Source organism: Canis lupus, chromosome 14, assembly GCF_011100685.1.
Source record: "Canis lupus familiaris isolate Mischka breed German Shepherd chromosome 14, alternate assembly UU_Cfam_GSD_1.0, whole genome shotgun sequence".
NCBI lineage: Eukaryota > Metazoa > Chordata > Mammalia > Carnivora > Canidae > Canis > Canis lupus.
Window position 1 is genome coordinate 16,895,596 of NC_049235.1, and position 17,279 is coordinate 16,912,874.

Consider the following 17,279-nt stretch of genomic DNA (forward strand, 5'->3'; position numbering starts at 1 on the left):
CATTGAAATTTTCCCCAAAGACCAGAAGTGGGGATCCCTGGGTGGCTCAGCGGTTTAGCGCCTGCCATTGGCCCAGAGCACGATCCTGGAGTCCCGGGATCGAGTTCCGTGTCGGGCTCCCGGCATGGAGCCTGCTTCTCCCTCTGCCTGTGTCTCTGCTTCTCTCTCTCTCTCTCTCTCTCTCTCTATGTCTATCATAAATAAATAATAAATAAAAACTTAAAAAAAAAGACCAGAAGCTATATTAAATACCACATCCATTTGTATCACTTATATTTGCGTATAGCAAAACTAACCATGCCCCTATACTGAGCCTAATTTTCCAGTTATTCTAAATTGAGCTAGGAAGTACATATTCAGTCTGCTCCTCCTTTAGCTGAATACAGAATTAAGAATGGCCTCTAATCGTTTAGACAGATTTTTTTTTTAATGTTTTGTGTTCATTATGGAACATCTCTTTTCAGTGAATCGCTTGGTCTTCAGGCCCTGTTAAATTCATAGTAAATATACAAAGGTCAGTCTAGTATATGAAAAAATTCTCTTTGGTTCAAGTGCAAGAAGTTAACCTCATACATATTTTGGTGACCCTCTCCTTGCCTGAGAGCACATTATCTTTTCCAATTAAACTGAAATATTATATGACAATGAAAAAAATGTATTAGACTCTGCTTGACTCAGTCATAAAGCAATAATTTCCTAAAAGTAGGCTGCCAGGTAACCAGCGTAGAATACATAAATTGCTTGAGAATTTTAATTTTTTTTTGATTTATGATAGTCACACAGAGAGAGAGAGAGAGAGAGAGAGAGAGAGGCAGAGACACAGGCAGAGGGAGAAGCAGGCTCCATGCACTGGGAGCCCGATGTGGGACCCGATCCCGGGTTTCCAGGATCATGCCCTGGGCCAAAGGCAGGCGCTAAACCGCTGCGCCACCCAGGGATCCCCGATAATTTTAATTAAGATAAAGACCTTTTAAAAAAACAAGCTCCAGGAAGAATATAATGCATTTGTGCTTAAGACTCTTTAGCATCACTGTCTGAACATCCAGTAAAGCAGGTGTTCTCATGCCCTGGGGGGGTTTTAAAAATGCATGTTCCCAGGATCCATGAATCTGCAACTTTGAAGGGTCACAAAGGATGTTAATGCAGGTAGCCCTTGAACCACATATTATGGAATCTTCAGTAAATATTCAAGAATTGTGTATTTATGAAATAAAGTAATCAACTTATTTGGGTCAGGATTAGATAAAGACAGACTAGGAAAATCTATCCCTTTCCTTCCCTTCCCTATTTTTTTAAGGAAGAATAGTGTAGAGTTATACTAGCCAACAAGGTAACCACTAGCCACGTGTGGGCATTTCCATTTAACTTTTAATTAATTACAGTTAAATTATAATTTTGTTTCCTCAGTAGCAGAACCCTGTTTCAAGTGCCCATTAGCTACACATGACTAGTGGCCACATACTGGGGACAGGGCAGATAAGAACCTTTCTGTGGCATCACAGAACATTCTACTGCACAGCACTGGTGAAGATCATTTTCCCTACCTGCCTTTCAAAGAAGGAATCCAGGGCACTTGGGTGGCTCAGTTGGTTAAGCATCTGCCTTCAACTCAGGTCATGATCCCTGGGTCCTGGGATCGAGCACCTCTTGGGGCTTCCTGCTCAGCAGGGACCCTGCTGCTTTCTCTCTCTCTCTGCTCCTCCCCACTGCACATTTTCTCTCTCAAATAAATAAAATCTTAAAAAAAAAAAAAAAAGGAAAGAGATCAGAAAAAGAATTTTTTTTAAGATTTTATTTATTTATTCATGACAGACACAGAGAGGCAGAGATATAGGCAGAGGGAGAAGCAGGCTCCTCACAGGGTGCCCAGTGTGGGACTCGATCACCAGACCGGGAATCATGCCCTGAGCCGAAGGCAAACGCTCAAACACCGAGCCACCGAGGCGTCCCAGGAATCAGTAAAATTAAATTAAATGTTACTGAGTTCAATCAGGAAACATATGTTTCAGTTCTGGATTATAACCATCTAAGAAAAGCTCGAAGTGTTTGAGGAAGGGACACCTTCAAGTGAAAAGACAGGAGGTGGAGAGAGAGGACAGAGGCAGATAACGAGAGCGACGGAGGAGCTGTGCGGGGAAGGGGAAGAGGCCACGAGTGAGCGGGCGGGGGGTCTTACAGGGCAAGGAGGCGCAGTCAGGTTTCCTCGGGTAACAGTGGTCTGTGGAGGTGGCTGCGGGAGACTGGGAACAACCAGGCTGACGGTCTAAGCAGCTGCAGAGACAGGCCTCGCGAAGACCGGGCGCCCGTGAGCACCGCACAGGAGCTTGATTCTGTCCACGACCCTGACCGCCTCGGCCCGGGCCCGCTCCTGCGCAGGCAGCCGCGAGCCACCGCCCGCCTCTGTGCCGGCGTCGTGAGCTCGCTCTGGCCGGCCGTGCACCCGCCAGCGTGTTCGCCTTCTCTTCACCTCGTGGCTTCTGCCACCTTGCTTCTGCTTATTCATGAATCCTGCTTCCTGTCATTCCCCTTCGTCCCCCTATTTCCGGGACCCTCAGTGAGCTCTTTTACTCAGATTCAAACCCTGCGCGGGAGCAGCTCTGATTGGTGCAGGCATGACCGTGAGGCAGAAGGCAAGGCTTTGAGCTTTGAGCTAGGCCGGGGCGTCAGTCACTCCAAAAGCTGTGGCTGACCATAGATGGCCCTAGGCCCCGCGCAGAGCCCTGATCCGGTCGGCGAGCCGTAAAGGGGGCCAGGCCAGTCTTTTCTTAAGGAACCCCTCAGGAGAAGGCTCCAGGTTTAGCAGCCTCTGAAGCTTCTACAAAGCAAGGAGTATAGCCAGAAGGCACCTGGCCTGGCCTGTATACTACCAAGGAAAAAAAAAAATCAAACAAGCACAGAGGGAAATTCCAATTTTAATAACATAACAACATCCTCATTGTGTGATATTTTTGACGAAAGGTCTTCTTAAGCCATGTTGCATTTTCTCAACTGTAGACACAAAAGGAGACAGTGCTCATTTAATACTTACCACAGTGTAATAAATTCAAGTATTAGTTGTAGCTTTCCTTTAGCAGCAGGAAGTTTTCTGGGTTTGTTTGTTTTTTCTTTTTTTTTTTTCCTGCAACAACTTATTTTCTGCATGATCCTACAGATTTTTTTTTCCTATCAAGCGACTATAGTTTTATTGTCTCTGTTGTCTCATGCAGTTGACAATAGTTGTGGAAGTAACAGGCTGAGGAGGAAACAATCCTTAGTGTTCCTAACAGGTTTTAACTGAAAGAATCCCTGGGTTTTGTCATTACCCCTACATTGCTGCAGATGAAAAAATATGTCTTATTCGGGAAATTGATGGTGCTGTGAACCACAAATGCATAATGCATGTTATGAACACCAGACGTAGAACGGCTGGAATGTTAGTGGTTTAGTTTCCCCACCCCACCTCCACTCCCCTTCCCTTAGCTTCCCTCCACCCGGGACAGTCTATTATCTCCTGTAAACTCTGATGCAAAATAGTAGGCTCGTCAATCAGAGAAGGACAAACAGTGTATGTTCTCATTCATTTGGGGAATATAAATAATAGTGAAAGGGAATATAAGGGAAGGGAGAAGAAGTGGGTAGGAAATATCAGAAAGGGAGACAGAACATAAAGACTCCTAACTCTGGGAAACGAACTAGGGGTGGTGGAAGGGGAGGAGGGCGGGGGGTGGGGGTGACTGGGTGACGGGCACTGAGGGGGACACTTGACGGGATGAGCACTGGGTGTTATTCTGTATGTTGGTAAATTGAACACCAATAAAAAATTAATTTATTAAAAAAAACAAAAAAAACACAAAATAGTAGGCTCAGGATGCTTGTTCCTCCTCTTCTCTCCCTCCCTTCTCTGCCCCTCCACCCCTCCCTTTCCTTGGGTCATCTCTGATCTGTACCCTGCATCACCATCACCAGCCCTATGAGTAGATTAGCAAAGGACTTGAAGGCCTTTACTACCTAATCTTCTTAATTATGTCCTGGGATTGTCACAGAGCAGAATGAAAATAAAGTTAAATATATCATGCTTCATCCAGGATACATTTTTTAAAGTATCTTTTTCAATTGACATTATTTCAGACTTCTAGAGAAGTTGCAAGAATAGTGCACTGAAGTCCTGATACCCTTCACCTGCTTTCCCCAACATTTGCATTTTACTACATTTGCTTTATCTTAAGCATTTTCTCTCTGTCCCTCCCTCTTGCGTGTTCTCTCTCTCTCACATGCACACACACACACACACAGGTATGTACACCTTGTTTTTCTAAACCATTGTTTTTACTTATGTGATGCTCCATTACCTTTAACTATTTCAGTGTGCTTTTCTTAAAAGCAGAATTCAGTGTGATATTTTTTTAATTAAGAAATAATAGTTTTTTGGGATCCCTGGGTGGCGCAGCGGTTTGGCGCCTGCCTTTGGCCCAGGGCGCGATCCTGGAGACCCGGGATCGAATCCCACGTCGGGCTCCCGGTGCATGGAGCCTACTTCTCCTTCTGCCTGTATCTCTGCCTCTCTCTCTCTCTCTCTCTCTCTCTCTGTGTGTGACTATCATAAATAAATAAAAAAATTAAAAAAAAAAAAGAAATAATAGTTTTTTGCCCTTGCTTTTCTTTTTCCTTTCTCTGAGAGTTTTTAAAAGCAGAAAGGCATAAAAGAGAAGAAACTGGTGTGATGCTTCACAAATTGGTTTATCAGCCCATGGATGCTCAAAATTTAGCTATATTGGGACGCCTGGGTAGCTCAGCTGTTGAGCATCTGCCTTAGGCTCAGGGCGTGATCCTGGGTCGGGGGATCAAGTCCTGCATCGGGCTCCCTGTGAGAAGCCTGCTTTTCTGTCTTTCTATGTCTCTGCCTCTCTCTCTGTGTCTCTTGTGAATAAATAAATCTTTCTTTAAAAAAATTAGCTATATTTTTGTGATTCAATTTTCCAGGTCAGTTGAGCTTTCAGATTGTGGAGTGAGGGTGGGGGAAGGCACTGCAACTTGCATCTTCTGTCTATTTAAAATCCAAATTAATTTCTTAGGGACTATTTAGCCAGCAGCATAATATGAATGAAGCTTTCTTATAAGTAATGGGCACAAGATGTGACATGGCTAGTAAGCAAGATATCTATTAGAATGCTTGGCCAAACCATTGTGAAGTTAGCGGTCACATAGAACAAGTAGTTATAATCAGTTCAGGTGTTCTATTTTTCCCTTTCATTTAATGTTGATTCTTACGAATTTGGGATACAGAGGGAATCATCTATGCCCTAAGTGCACTGTATTGTATTATTAATACCAGGATAGCAGCTGAGTCCCACTAGACAGTCTTTGTGGTCTGCGGATGCTCTAAGAAGTGTCTGAGCATAAAAGGAGGCTGTTTGAGTTGAAGTGGGCTGATGGTCTGGGATGACATTTGAATGCATGGAGGACAATGTCTAAATGACAATGTCGAGAAGGGAAGGCAAAAAAGAGCTTGAAACTATTCCCATTGTCCCACGGATGCTCATCACTCCTCCTGAGATATTCCTCACATGGAAGCTTTGTCTGGGTAGAAACAGGGAGTGGTATCAGGGAGGGATACACCCTGGGACCCTGGGACAAAAGCCAAGGATTCAGGTCCTTAGACACATTAAAATTCCAGAGAGATAACAAATAGAATAAAGACTGCAACCCGAATATATTTCAAGTCTAACAAAGTTAAACATTTTAGCTAAATTATTACAAGTATATTTAACAAAATGTTTGCAATACTCTGAGATGCTTCTCTGAATAAAGCTTTTAAGAACATCAAATTGGTTGTGCAAATTAATAATTTACAGAGTCTCTTTTGGAATTTAGGATAGCTGTTTCCTTTACCAACAAGCATGCATACACACACACACTCTGTACACTCATACCAGGATAATTTTTCAACAGTCCTAGAGTTGTTAGGATAACATCATAGATTAGTGAAAGGATTATTTTTCCACCTAAGGAAATCATGTACAAGGTCTAGAACAAAAACAATACAAAAGTTGCAGAAATTAACAGAAATTTATCTCAGAGTAGATATCACCACATATGCCAAGCATGGAATCAAATACTGCACTGTTAACTTCCATATTGGGTGAATTTTTTTCCTTTAAATTATCCCCATTCTTTTAATGTAGTTTGCATTATGTATAGTGCCCTTGGATTTTTAATTGCTCTGGATTATCATTTCCAATGCAATTAGTAAAATGCCCTCAATTACATATAATAATTACTGTAAATGGGGCTATTGGCCTAATTACTATAAATGGGGAAAGATGTGTGATTATCATGTGCAATTAAATCATGTACAGTATTTATTTTACATTATTACATACAATAGTGTAATGATAACACATAATTATATTGTATCATTCCTTGGTCAACAAATCTACTTCATACTGAGATACCTAGAGTGGTAATCCACCGCCAAAGATCCATGTACCAGATCTTTCTTCTAAAGTAATTGGGTTATTCTGTGGGCTGGGAACCCACTAAATAAACTGTGCACAGGCAAGAAAAATCTGGACGGAAAAAATTATTTTATCTCCATTAATTAAGAATGCCCAGATTATCCTATGTTTTCAGTGTTAAATCCTCCCTGAGCACAAAGCCAGCCTCCACCATACCTGTTTGTTTTTATGTAAATGTGTAAAAATCAACACTCCTAAATGGTGACAACATTTAAAATATGCCTGGGAAAAAAAAAAGAGGTCCTTTCTTCATTGTGGCAAACATGATAATCATCCCTAGTTTACAAATAAATGCACACTTAACAAGCTTATAGCACATAATTAATTCTGCAAAGGATGCTGTTTGGCAGAGTGGGACTATGAGAATTGCATATTGATAGTGGCAGGAGAAATAAATCTATTTTCTCTGTGTAAGGTAGGGTGTTCTTGTGTTCTCTAGAAACTGGCACATCTCAGAGGTGTTGCTCTCAAAATGATCTCAGGATGGAAAGAAATCAGTAATTACAGAGCCAGGCATTCAGTTGTGTCCTAATTTTCCCACCAGTTTTTCAGTGTTTCAGCTGCCTCAGAGACTTAAAGTATTCTCATTAGGTAGCTGCAGAGGCACCCGCTTGCCTACTCCCTCATCCTCTCGTTCGCATATCTTTTTTTTTTTTTTTTTTTCCATTCCTGCCTTGGGAGTGACTGTGAAGATCATTTGCTGGAATGATTGGCAGGTTAGAGGATTCGATCAGATGAGTCCCTCTTAGTGCAGGTCAAAAAGGCTAGTTAGCAGGAGCTGTCGAAAAATGCCAGCAGCATTCGAAATGGGAAATGTCATGACTTCGAGGCAGGGGGTGCCACCTGGAACAGAAAGCCCCCAGCTCATTAGCAAGTTACAGGATGTGGGCTTAACTGGAGGGAGCAGAGAAGGAAAGATAATACCCAATAGGGAAAATGATTGTGAAGTGGAATTGATTTCATGTATAATTTGTTTATCACTAGAGGGGACAAATGCTGTCCTTCTGACATGAGCAGAGGAGTATGGACTATGAATGAAGCAACTTAGCATAATCTCCAGGTTGAGCTTTGGATTTGAAGAATGCAAACTTCTTTATTCTTAACTGTGGAAATGATCAGGTCATGTTACATTAATTAAAGCTGACATACTCTCAAATGTTTTATCTGGGCAATTGTGGCAATTCGACAGAAACGGATAGAGATGGGCAACTTCAGAAAAGACTTTTTTTTTTTTTTCCTCTGCTGGCATGGAAGACTAGCTCAGTTGCATACTGAATTATAACAGGGCTGGTGTTTATCTTCAGTGGTTAGCTAGGCTGCACAAATCAAACCGGGGTTCTCGATTCTCCTGCAATCTCATTTATAGAAGAGAGCATTTGCCCTTTGGGAGATGTAGATCTAATCCATGTGAAAGTATGTATGTATATTTTAGAATACGACTATCATATTTTGGTATAATGTTAAAATTTTAATTTTTTTAAAGGGGAATCTCTCCAATTTCATTACTGCCTAGTTGTCAGTTCATCTGGAATTTGATATTTTGCCAGAAAGTCAACAACTTACAGTAGCCATAGTTACAGACAAAACTAAACCAAAAAGGTATGTCCTTACAGGGAAAATTAATCTGCAGTTTGTAAAAAAGAGAATCCAGTGGCAAAACAGAAAAGAATATTGCCTCGCATGTATTCAAACTGAACTCCAAATTTAAAGGTTTCAGTATTCTACAATGGATTAAATGGGCTTCACTGTAAAGCCTTTCCCTACATAAATTCCATCAGAAAATGTATTTTCTTTTGATAAGAAACTTTTATGATATCATTTATCTTTTACTTGGAGATCTTCATCTTGTTATTTTAAGTCACAGATGCCACAGCTGCAAGTCTTTCTGGGTGTTTACAAAAGGATGTTTACATAGCATTCAGATTTTGGTTAAAACATATATTTTCAGAATGTCTTTGCCTTGAGTTTCTCTTTTCCCTTAAATATTGAAACCTTTTATGAGATAGTTATGAAATAGCCAATGCTTGTTTTATCAAGCAGCCTCAGACTGCCATCTTAAGTGACTAGGAATCTTAAAACCTCCTAGTCAAAACACTAGTGGAAAATTCATTCTGTTCTGTATTCAGCATAAAAGGCTTAGCATTAAGCTACTGAATATAGCTGTCAAGATATACTGCATTAGTTTTGTCAAATCTAAAACTTTAAACATCAGTGTGAATCCACTCATCCCCTCATTTGGGAGTTTTATTGTGTGGTCCAGAAGCTGGCCTTTGAAAAAAATATATGAAATACTATTTGAAATGGTTCATCTAAAGTTAAGTTTTTTTTATTCTGCCACAGTAACTCAATTTGTTAATAACTGATAGATGTATTAGAAAAATGAATAAATCAACTATTCTGAGAGAAAGCATTGTCAAAAAAAATTTTTTTTTTTTTTTACAGAGAATTAAGTCTGGTCACCCACAAATGGATTTCCCAGGGTTTGGACTAGCTTTCTAACTAAGATGCCCTTAAGCCTCTCAGGATGGGCAAGCTATAGATGTCTGGCCATGTAGACCCAGAGATGAATGGTGGTGTTTGCATGTGTGCCTGGTCTTATCTGCCATCCTTTTCTCTATTCCCTGCCCTCTACTTGGCCTTCCACAGTCTGGGTAGAATCTCCACTCTTGGGATGCCTGGCTGGCTCAGTGTTTGAGCATCTGCCTTTGGCTCAGGTCATGATCCCAGAGTCCCTGCAGGGAGCCTGCCTCTCCCTCTGACTATGTCTCTGCCCCTCTCTCTGTGCCTCTCATGAATAAATGAATAAAATCTCAAAAAAAAAAAAAAAAGAATCTCTACTCTCGTATTATTCTCAATCTATTAACTAAAATAGTATTTGATATACATATTGACATTCTTACATTAATCATTCCCTTTGTTGAATATTTTCATAGCTTTATTGATTGACCTTTTTGGTAAAAGTTTCACTTTCAGATTTGTGGGTTCCCCTCAGATAAGATCTCTTGGTTCCAAGGAAAAGAAATGGTGGCATCCCTATAACTAGCCTCTGTATTAGCAGATCTCAATGTGTGGTGTGTGTACCCTGGGGATCCCCAGAGGCTCCATAGGCATCAAAATTGTTTTCATAATAAAACTAAGATGTCCTTTTCCTGTTGCACTATGTTTACATCTTTAGTAGTGGTGCAAAAACAATAAGTAGGACTCCTGGTTCCTCAGTATGAATCCAGGCAGTGGCACCGGACTGTATTCTTAGGCACTAGTTTTTGGTGTGGGATTTTTTGTTTTTGTTTTTTTGTGGAGGGTTTTTTGTTTTGGGGTATTTTTGTTGTTGTTTTGGCGTTTTGTTTTGTTTTGTTTTACCTCACTACACAACAGTGTTTTTTTATTTTTATTTTTTATTTTTTGTTTTTAAAGATTTTATTTATCTATTCATGAGAGACAGAGAGAGAGAGAGAGAGAGAGAGGCAGAGACACAGGCAGAGGGAGAAGCAGACTCCATGCAGGGAGCCTAACATGGGACTCGATCCCCCATCTTCAGGATCCCACAGGGGGCTGAAGGCGGCGCTAAACCGCTGAGCCACTGGGGCTGCCCCAGTGGTATTTTTTTAAAGGCCATTTCATTGAATAATGTCCTTCATGAAGAACTAAAAATTACTAATTTTCTTAAACCTCTCCCTTTGAGTAAATGGCTAAATATTCTGTGTGACTCACTGGGAAGTTTGTATAAGCCATCTCCATATACCAAATCACTGGGTTGTCTCAAGGAAAAAGTCTGGTGCAGGTGTTTTGAGTTGCAAAGTTTGCTAGCTATTTTCTTCCTGGCAGATATTTTCTCAAAAATGAACAAAAAAAGTGAGGCTGTCACTCCAGGAAAACAAGTGATAGCATTTGCTGTCAATGATAAAATTAAAGCTTTCAATAGAAAATTTAGAATCTTGGGAAACTATCATAAACCTGTTTGCCCCTGTGAGCCTGATGGTTTGCCAAACAATTCTCAAGTGAGATGGGTGGTGATATAAGCCAATGTGATTTTTTTGACATTATATAGTGAAATGTGTCAATGTTTGAAAAACCTGTAACACACTGAATCATATTTTCCAAATGACCAATGAATGATTTTAGAAAATCACTGCATGGATAAAATATTCACTGGAAATATGAAATAAACCAATAGATATTAAAATAAAGAATACAAAGAATTCATTGATACCATTTCAGATTTCCCAGTGCAACTGACCCTTGAGAAATTACCACTTTTGGAGCACCTGGGTAGCTCAGTCGGTTAAGCACCTGCTTTCAGCTCAGGTCATGATCTCAGGGAATTGAGCCCTTATCGGGCTCCCTGCTCAGTGAGGACTCTGCTTCTCCCCCTCCCTCTCCTTCTCCCCCCAACTCATGCTCTGGCTCACTCTCTCTCTCAAGTAAATAAATAAAATCTTTTTTAAAAAAAAGAAATTACCACTTGTTGAGTTTTGTTGTAATATAAAAGAATACATATCCACGAAAGGTCTATTAAAATACTTTTTTCTTTTCCAACCATGTATCTGTGAGAGGCCACATTTTCTTCAGCTGCTTCAACCAAAACAGTTTATCATAGGACAGATTAAATACAGAAGCAGATATGAGAATCCAGCTGTTTTATATTCAGCTAGGCATTTAAAAAAGGACTTGCATAATTGTAAAGCAGTGCCACCCCCCATTCTGTTTGGAGAATATATTTATTTTTATTAAAATAATATTTAGTGTTAACATAATGGGTTTTTTAATGAACTAATAAATTTATGTTTTAAATGATCAATTTTAGTTTCAAATATAGTAAATATCAATGGCTATAGTCCATATATACAAAAGATCCTCGGGGGTCCTCTATAATTTTTTTAGACTTATTTACTTATTCTAGAGAGAGAGTGTATGCACATACACAAGTGGGGGGAGAGGCAGAGGGAGAGAAACAGCCTCCCAGCTGAGTGTGGAGCCTGATTCAAGGCTCTGTCTCAGGACCCTGAGATCCTGACCTGGGCCAAAATCAAGAGTCAGACGCTTAGCCAATTGAGGCACCCAGGCACTGCTCGGGAGTCCTCTATAATTTTTAAGAGTATGAAATGTCCTTAAATACCAAAAAATGTACAACAACAACAACAACAACAAAAACAAAAAATGTGAGAGCCACTACTCTGTATCAGCAGTGCCATTCATTAACTCTAACATGTTAATTATGCTGGTAATATTTTTCCCTCTTTGAATAAATTGCTATTCAGTGCAGTCTTTTTTCTTTATAAAGTTATCCCAGTTCTAACCATCTAATTGAATGTCTCAGTTTTTCAATTTACAATGGAGACCAGTCATTCTTATGTTCACACAGATGCCATCTAAAAATTATAATAGAGTGCCATTTACTATGCCCTTGATGATTAGTAGGTCAATTTTTTAAAAAAAGATTACTTATTTGAGAGAGAGAGTGCATAAGCAGGACAGAGGGGCAGAGGGAGAAGGAGGAAACAGACTCCTCGCCGAGCAGAAATTCCCACTGGACTCGGGGGCTCATTTCCAGGATGCTGAGATCATGACCTGGGCTGAAGGCAGATGCTTAACCCACTGAGCCACCCAGCTGCCCCTAATAGGCCAATTCTTAAAAGAATTTTTCTATATATTAGTTTTTTGGGCTGTAACTCTCCCCTTTTTATACACATTAGTTTTGACCTTGCAGGGAGAGTCTCTGACTAGATGACACTAAAGCATCAGGCCATTTCACATAGCTTGTGTATATGAGGACTGCCAGGACAGCATGGAGAGCCAACTCAGTGTAAACTCAACTTCCTTCAGGAGAATGAACTCAGGTCTTTCCCTGCCCACTGCTATGGGGTAATTTGTAGAAATCCAGGTGCATTTGGAGGTTCAGAATTGAAAGTAACTACTCAGCATGAGTAGTGGTAAGATTAGGGTTGTGTTTTTTTTTTTTTTTAACTCTTTATTTTGAAATACTTTTAAATATACAGGAGAATTGTAAAGCCAGTGTAGAAAGCCATGCCCTTCACTTCAACTTCTAATATTAACCTTTATAACCATGGTACATTTATCAACTTAAGAAATTAATGTAGATACCATGCTAGTAATTTAACTACAAGTGTATTTGTAGTTCACCTGTTTTCATACTTCTCTATCCTTCTGTTCCAGGAGCTTATATCCAGAGTAGTACATTGCATTTAATCATCTTGTCTCCTTACTCTCATCTAGTCTGTGATATTTTCTCAATATTCTCTTGTTTTTCATGATCTTGATACTTTGTAGAGTACTATTCAGGAATTTTTTAGAATATCTCTAATGATGTTGTTTCATGGTGATGGATTTCAAGGAAGCATACTACCCAAATGAAGTGCTCTCCTCACGTCATATCAAGAGGTACACGATGCGCACAAGCCTTATCACTGGTCATGCTGCCCTTGAGCACTGTGGTATTCAGAATGAGCTCCTGAACTGAGGACAGGACTGCCTGATGTTGGAATAAGGAGAGGGAGGGGAGAATTACTCTCGGCTCAGACCTTCAGAATGAAAATGGGTAGAAGTGGAGAGAGGACAGTGTGTGAGTTAGGAATTCAGAGATGTTCCATCCCCTGCCTCACAGTCAATGGTAGACTTTAGCAACGTGGTCTGACAGAGTGTGAAATGTATTTCATGAACATGAACAAATGTATAGCTGTTTTACACGTGTTGGGAATAGAGCCAAAGTTTCAGCCCCTCTGTCCTGAAGTCTCCTGTGATTTGTCTGTCTTCCCCTCTAGCCTCTAAATCTCAGCATACAGAAATTTGTTTACATTTTATCCTTGTTTCACATTTTTTTTAAAGATTTTATTTATTTATTCATGAGAGATACACAGAGAAAGACAGAGACACAGGCAGAGGGAGAAGCAGGCTCCCTACAGGGAGCCTGATGCAGAATATGATCTCCGGATCTTGGGATCACTACCTAAGCCAAAGGCAGATACTCAACCATTGAACCACTGATGTTGACTGAATTAGTGAATATCCAGCTAACCCACCATACCATAATATCTTGTTCTTTTAGCAAATACTTTTTTGAGTAGCCATGATATAGGTGCTATTCTAGTTTCTAGCTTCAAGACCCTCACAATTTGGAAATACAGATATGAACATTTACATTTCAGGATAATAAAGGCTATGGTAGAAGGTTGCATGAAGCTATGTGGGGGGACAGATGAGGTCAAAATTAATTCCGCTAGAGGGGCTTGGAAAGGTCTCACAAAGGAAGAGATTGTGAACCAAAGGAAGAATGATATTTTCCATGGGCATGAAGGAGAAGTATGTTTTCTCACAGAGAAAATGCTAAGAGCAAAGTCATGTCACAAAGTGAAGCATCACAGGAAATGGGCTGGTAAAGCTAAAGAGCGTGGATAGGAGTGACAAGGAACAGAACTAAAATTAGGATTTGAAGCTGGATTGTAAAGGGTCTGGAATGATGCGCTAAAGAGTTTGGATTTTTTTTTTTTAAGATTTTATTTATTTGTGGGAGACACCGAGAGAGAGGCAGAGATATAGGCAGAGGGAAAAGTAGGCTCTGCAGGGAGCCTGATGCGGGACTCAATCCCAGGACCCCAGGATTGTGACCTGAGCCAAAGGCCGATGCTCAACCACTGAGCCCACGCAGGCATCCCAAGAGTTTGGATTTTAATGTGATTGCCCATGGGGAAATGCATATGACTTCCTGGTCAGACACAGAAGAATCAAAACATCTTAAAGCCAGGAAGATCCTTCAGGGATCGTATAATGACTTGAAAGAAGATGTAGTATTTTTTTTTCTTTTCTTTGAACTTCTTATCATGGTAAATCATGTCTGAAAAATAAGTAAAGAAAATGTATAAAATTCCAATTGCAGTTATACCTAACATAATATTAGAATATTAGAAACTATACCAATGTTTACCTTTCTTTTTGACTGAAAACCTATTCATCCTTCAGCCCTAAAATTTTGTGAATCTATTATAGGTATGGTCCCTTTAGTATAAATTTTTCAACATGTATGTAACATGTTATTTGGAACGTTATATGTGAATTATTTTAGTTGAAAAAGTATGCCTTCTCTGTTTATATATCTTTTTATGAAATGAATGATGAATCCCTTAATTTAAATTTTGTGACTATGTAGAATTTCAATATGAAATTTGGGGAAAATGCAAAAACTAAAAAGTGAGATAACTGGCTTTCCAGGGATAAAAATTTAAGAGTTTTTGTTGTTGTTGTTGTTTTCTTGTTTTTTTTTTTAGTATTGTGATAATTTTGTATGGTGACAGATGGTAATTATACTTATCATGGTGAGCATTTGATAATATATATATGTACACACACATATATGTACATATACATGTATATATGTATATATATGAAATTGCTGTATTGTACATCTGAAACTAATCTAATATTGACTATCAACTGTACTTCAATTAAAAATTAAAACAATTTTTGAAAGTTAAAGAAATGTTAAGAATTTAGTATCTTCATGGTATTATTTGTAATGCGATTAGCACTCAGTAGGTGTGCAAAAGTTATTTTCGTGAATAAATTCAAATTGATACTCATGAACTTGAGTTCCTGTAAGAGTAAACTGTTGTTTCCCTACCACTTTTTGCCTAAATCCAAATATTTGAAGATCTTAAAGTCTAACCAGTTACTTGAAATCACCTAAGATTTAGTAAATCAATAACATTTTTGGTCATGATGACAATGACAGAGAAAAAATGTTAAAACAACTACTGTAAGACAGATTAAACATAAATTATTTAGAATGGACCCCTTAAAAATTTTTATAAGAAATTACTGAGTAGATTAACGTATATGAAACTAGATGGAATATTATACAGCCTTGAAAACTAGTCATAAAAGTAATGAACATGCAGAAATATATGGGATAATGTGAAAAAAGTAGAATGTTCTGCATATGTGTATAAAATTTATGTGTAAGGAAAAACAACAGGTACATTAAATTTCTGTTTTAGCAGAGAAAAATTATTTTACAAATTTTATTGCATAACTAAGAAAGTTAATTTACAGTTTTATAGCCATGGTAGGTTCTCACTATAATTCCAACCTCAGAGCCATCTTGAATGGGTCCGTGCTCTTTGACGTTCTCTCATTACCAGACTTTCCTCTATACATAGTAGCATATGATGAGTCAAATACCAATCCAAATCAACTCATGTATAACCATAGAGCATTTCAGAATTTAAAGTATTCTCTGTTACTCCTAAGAAATGCTGGTAAATTAACACTAGTAACAGCAGTGTCCAGATGATTAAGGTCCAGATAACTGTTTTTGAGTCTTTTTTAGTGGAACATTGTCTCCTTCCTAATGCTGAGACTAATTGCATAACATTGTTCTGTGTGTTGAAAGCCTGAAAGATTGCAAGGAAGCCATGACTGTTTTCCAGTTCAGTCCATTTAGTTCAACAGCTCATGGCTAATGGGAAGTCTTTGAAGTAAATAATTTTTTAAAAAAGATTTTATTTATTTATTCATGAGAGGCAGAGACACAGGCAGAGGGAGAAGCAGGCTTCATGCAGGGAGCCCAACGTGGGACTCGATCCCGGGTCCCCAGGATCACGCCCTGGGCTGAAGGCAGCGCTAAACCACTGAGCCACCCGGGCTGCCCCAAAGTAAATAATTTATCACCTCACCTCATTGCTACGACTTCTCCTAATCATGATAGTGTTGGTCTGCCTGCAAGAACATAATACAGTCTTCATTGGTCCACTGCCCACTTGCGAGGACCTAATATGTTTGCAGAGGTCAAATTCAAGTTTCTTGACCTTATATCTGTCTTATCTACAGCTTAAGGATAAAGAAGAAAAGCTGGTGAGACAAAATAATTACCTTTTATTTGTACCTTTTATCTCTCAAGCAGGGTGAACATATATTTTGAGAAGAAACTATATAGGTGAAGAAAAATGCATTTGTAGAACTTTTGTATCGTGTGTCTCCACAAACATATGTATTTATATTTATACATATTTATATATTTGTGTCAGTGAAACAGTTTGTTTCATTTTTAATTCTTTTTCACTTTCTTTTTGACTTCCCATGCAGTACTTCACCATTCAGTAAGCACTGCTTTTTAAACTGTTTTCCTATAGTTTCTAATTTCTACCTTCATTCCATCTCCTGACTTGAAATATTCCCTGGGAGGAGTGAAAAAAAGAAAAGTGTATGTGTGTGTGGGGGGCAGCCATGTGAGGTGGAAAGAAGGCAGAGGGTGGGAGACGGCTGAGGGGGGGAAAGATTTAAATGAGAAGTAGAATGAATGCCTCACTTGTTGGCTTTTAGCACAATTACCATACCTTAGGAAAGATGCAGGGAATAGTTAATTACGACTAAATGAGCCCCTTTTAGAGGCCGTGGCAGGCCCAGGGAGCGACTGTCAGATCTGTGAAGGACTTTGAATTGTAAGCTGGGTCTCCATGTCAGGCAGGTGATGGTCTGCTGGGGAAGCCAGAGGGAGAAAAGATAGCTGGGTGAGAGTAGCCTCAGACAAGGGAGCCAGGGATGGCATTTGCATACTTTTCCTGCAAAGGGGGTTTAATCCAAAGAAAGAAGGAGATTTCAGTATTGTCAGGCAGGCTTTGTTGGGGGTGGAGAGCAGAAGGAAATCTGAAGGGGCCTTTCTCAAAGCCTTGGTCTCAGCCTTGAGGTTGTTCTAGTAAAGTTATGTTCTTGAGGGTTGTTTGCACACTATTGTCTGTTTGAAGATCTTCTAAACCCAAAAGGCTCAAAGTATCC

The 17,279-nt window shown here is 39.4% G+C and overlaps 1 protein-coding gene across 9 annotated transcripts in view; it reads left to right on the plus strand.

Moving 5' to 3' along the window:
• CDK14 (cyclin dependent kinase 14) overlaps window positions 1-17,279 on the plus strand; it is a 722,239-nt gene that overhangs the window by 638,838 nt on the left and 66,122 nt on the right. The window contains exons 15-16 of one of the 9 annotated variants that reach the window (XR_005369364.1): window positions 7,978-8,093; window positions 8,937-9,276. The exons of 7 other annotated variants lie outside the window; for them this stretch is intronic. The gene's annotated coding sequence lies outside the window, so the exon portion shown is untranslated. Of the gene's footprint in view, window positions 1-7,977; window positions 8,094-8,936; window positions 9,277-17,279 lie in introns of those variants that run through there. One more of the 9 variants, XM_038556756.1, reaches the window with a different exon arrangement.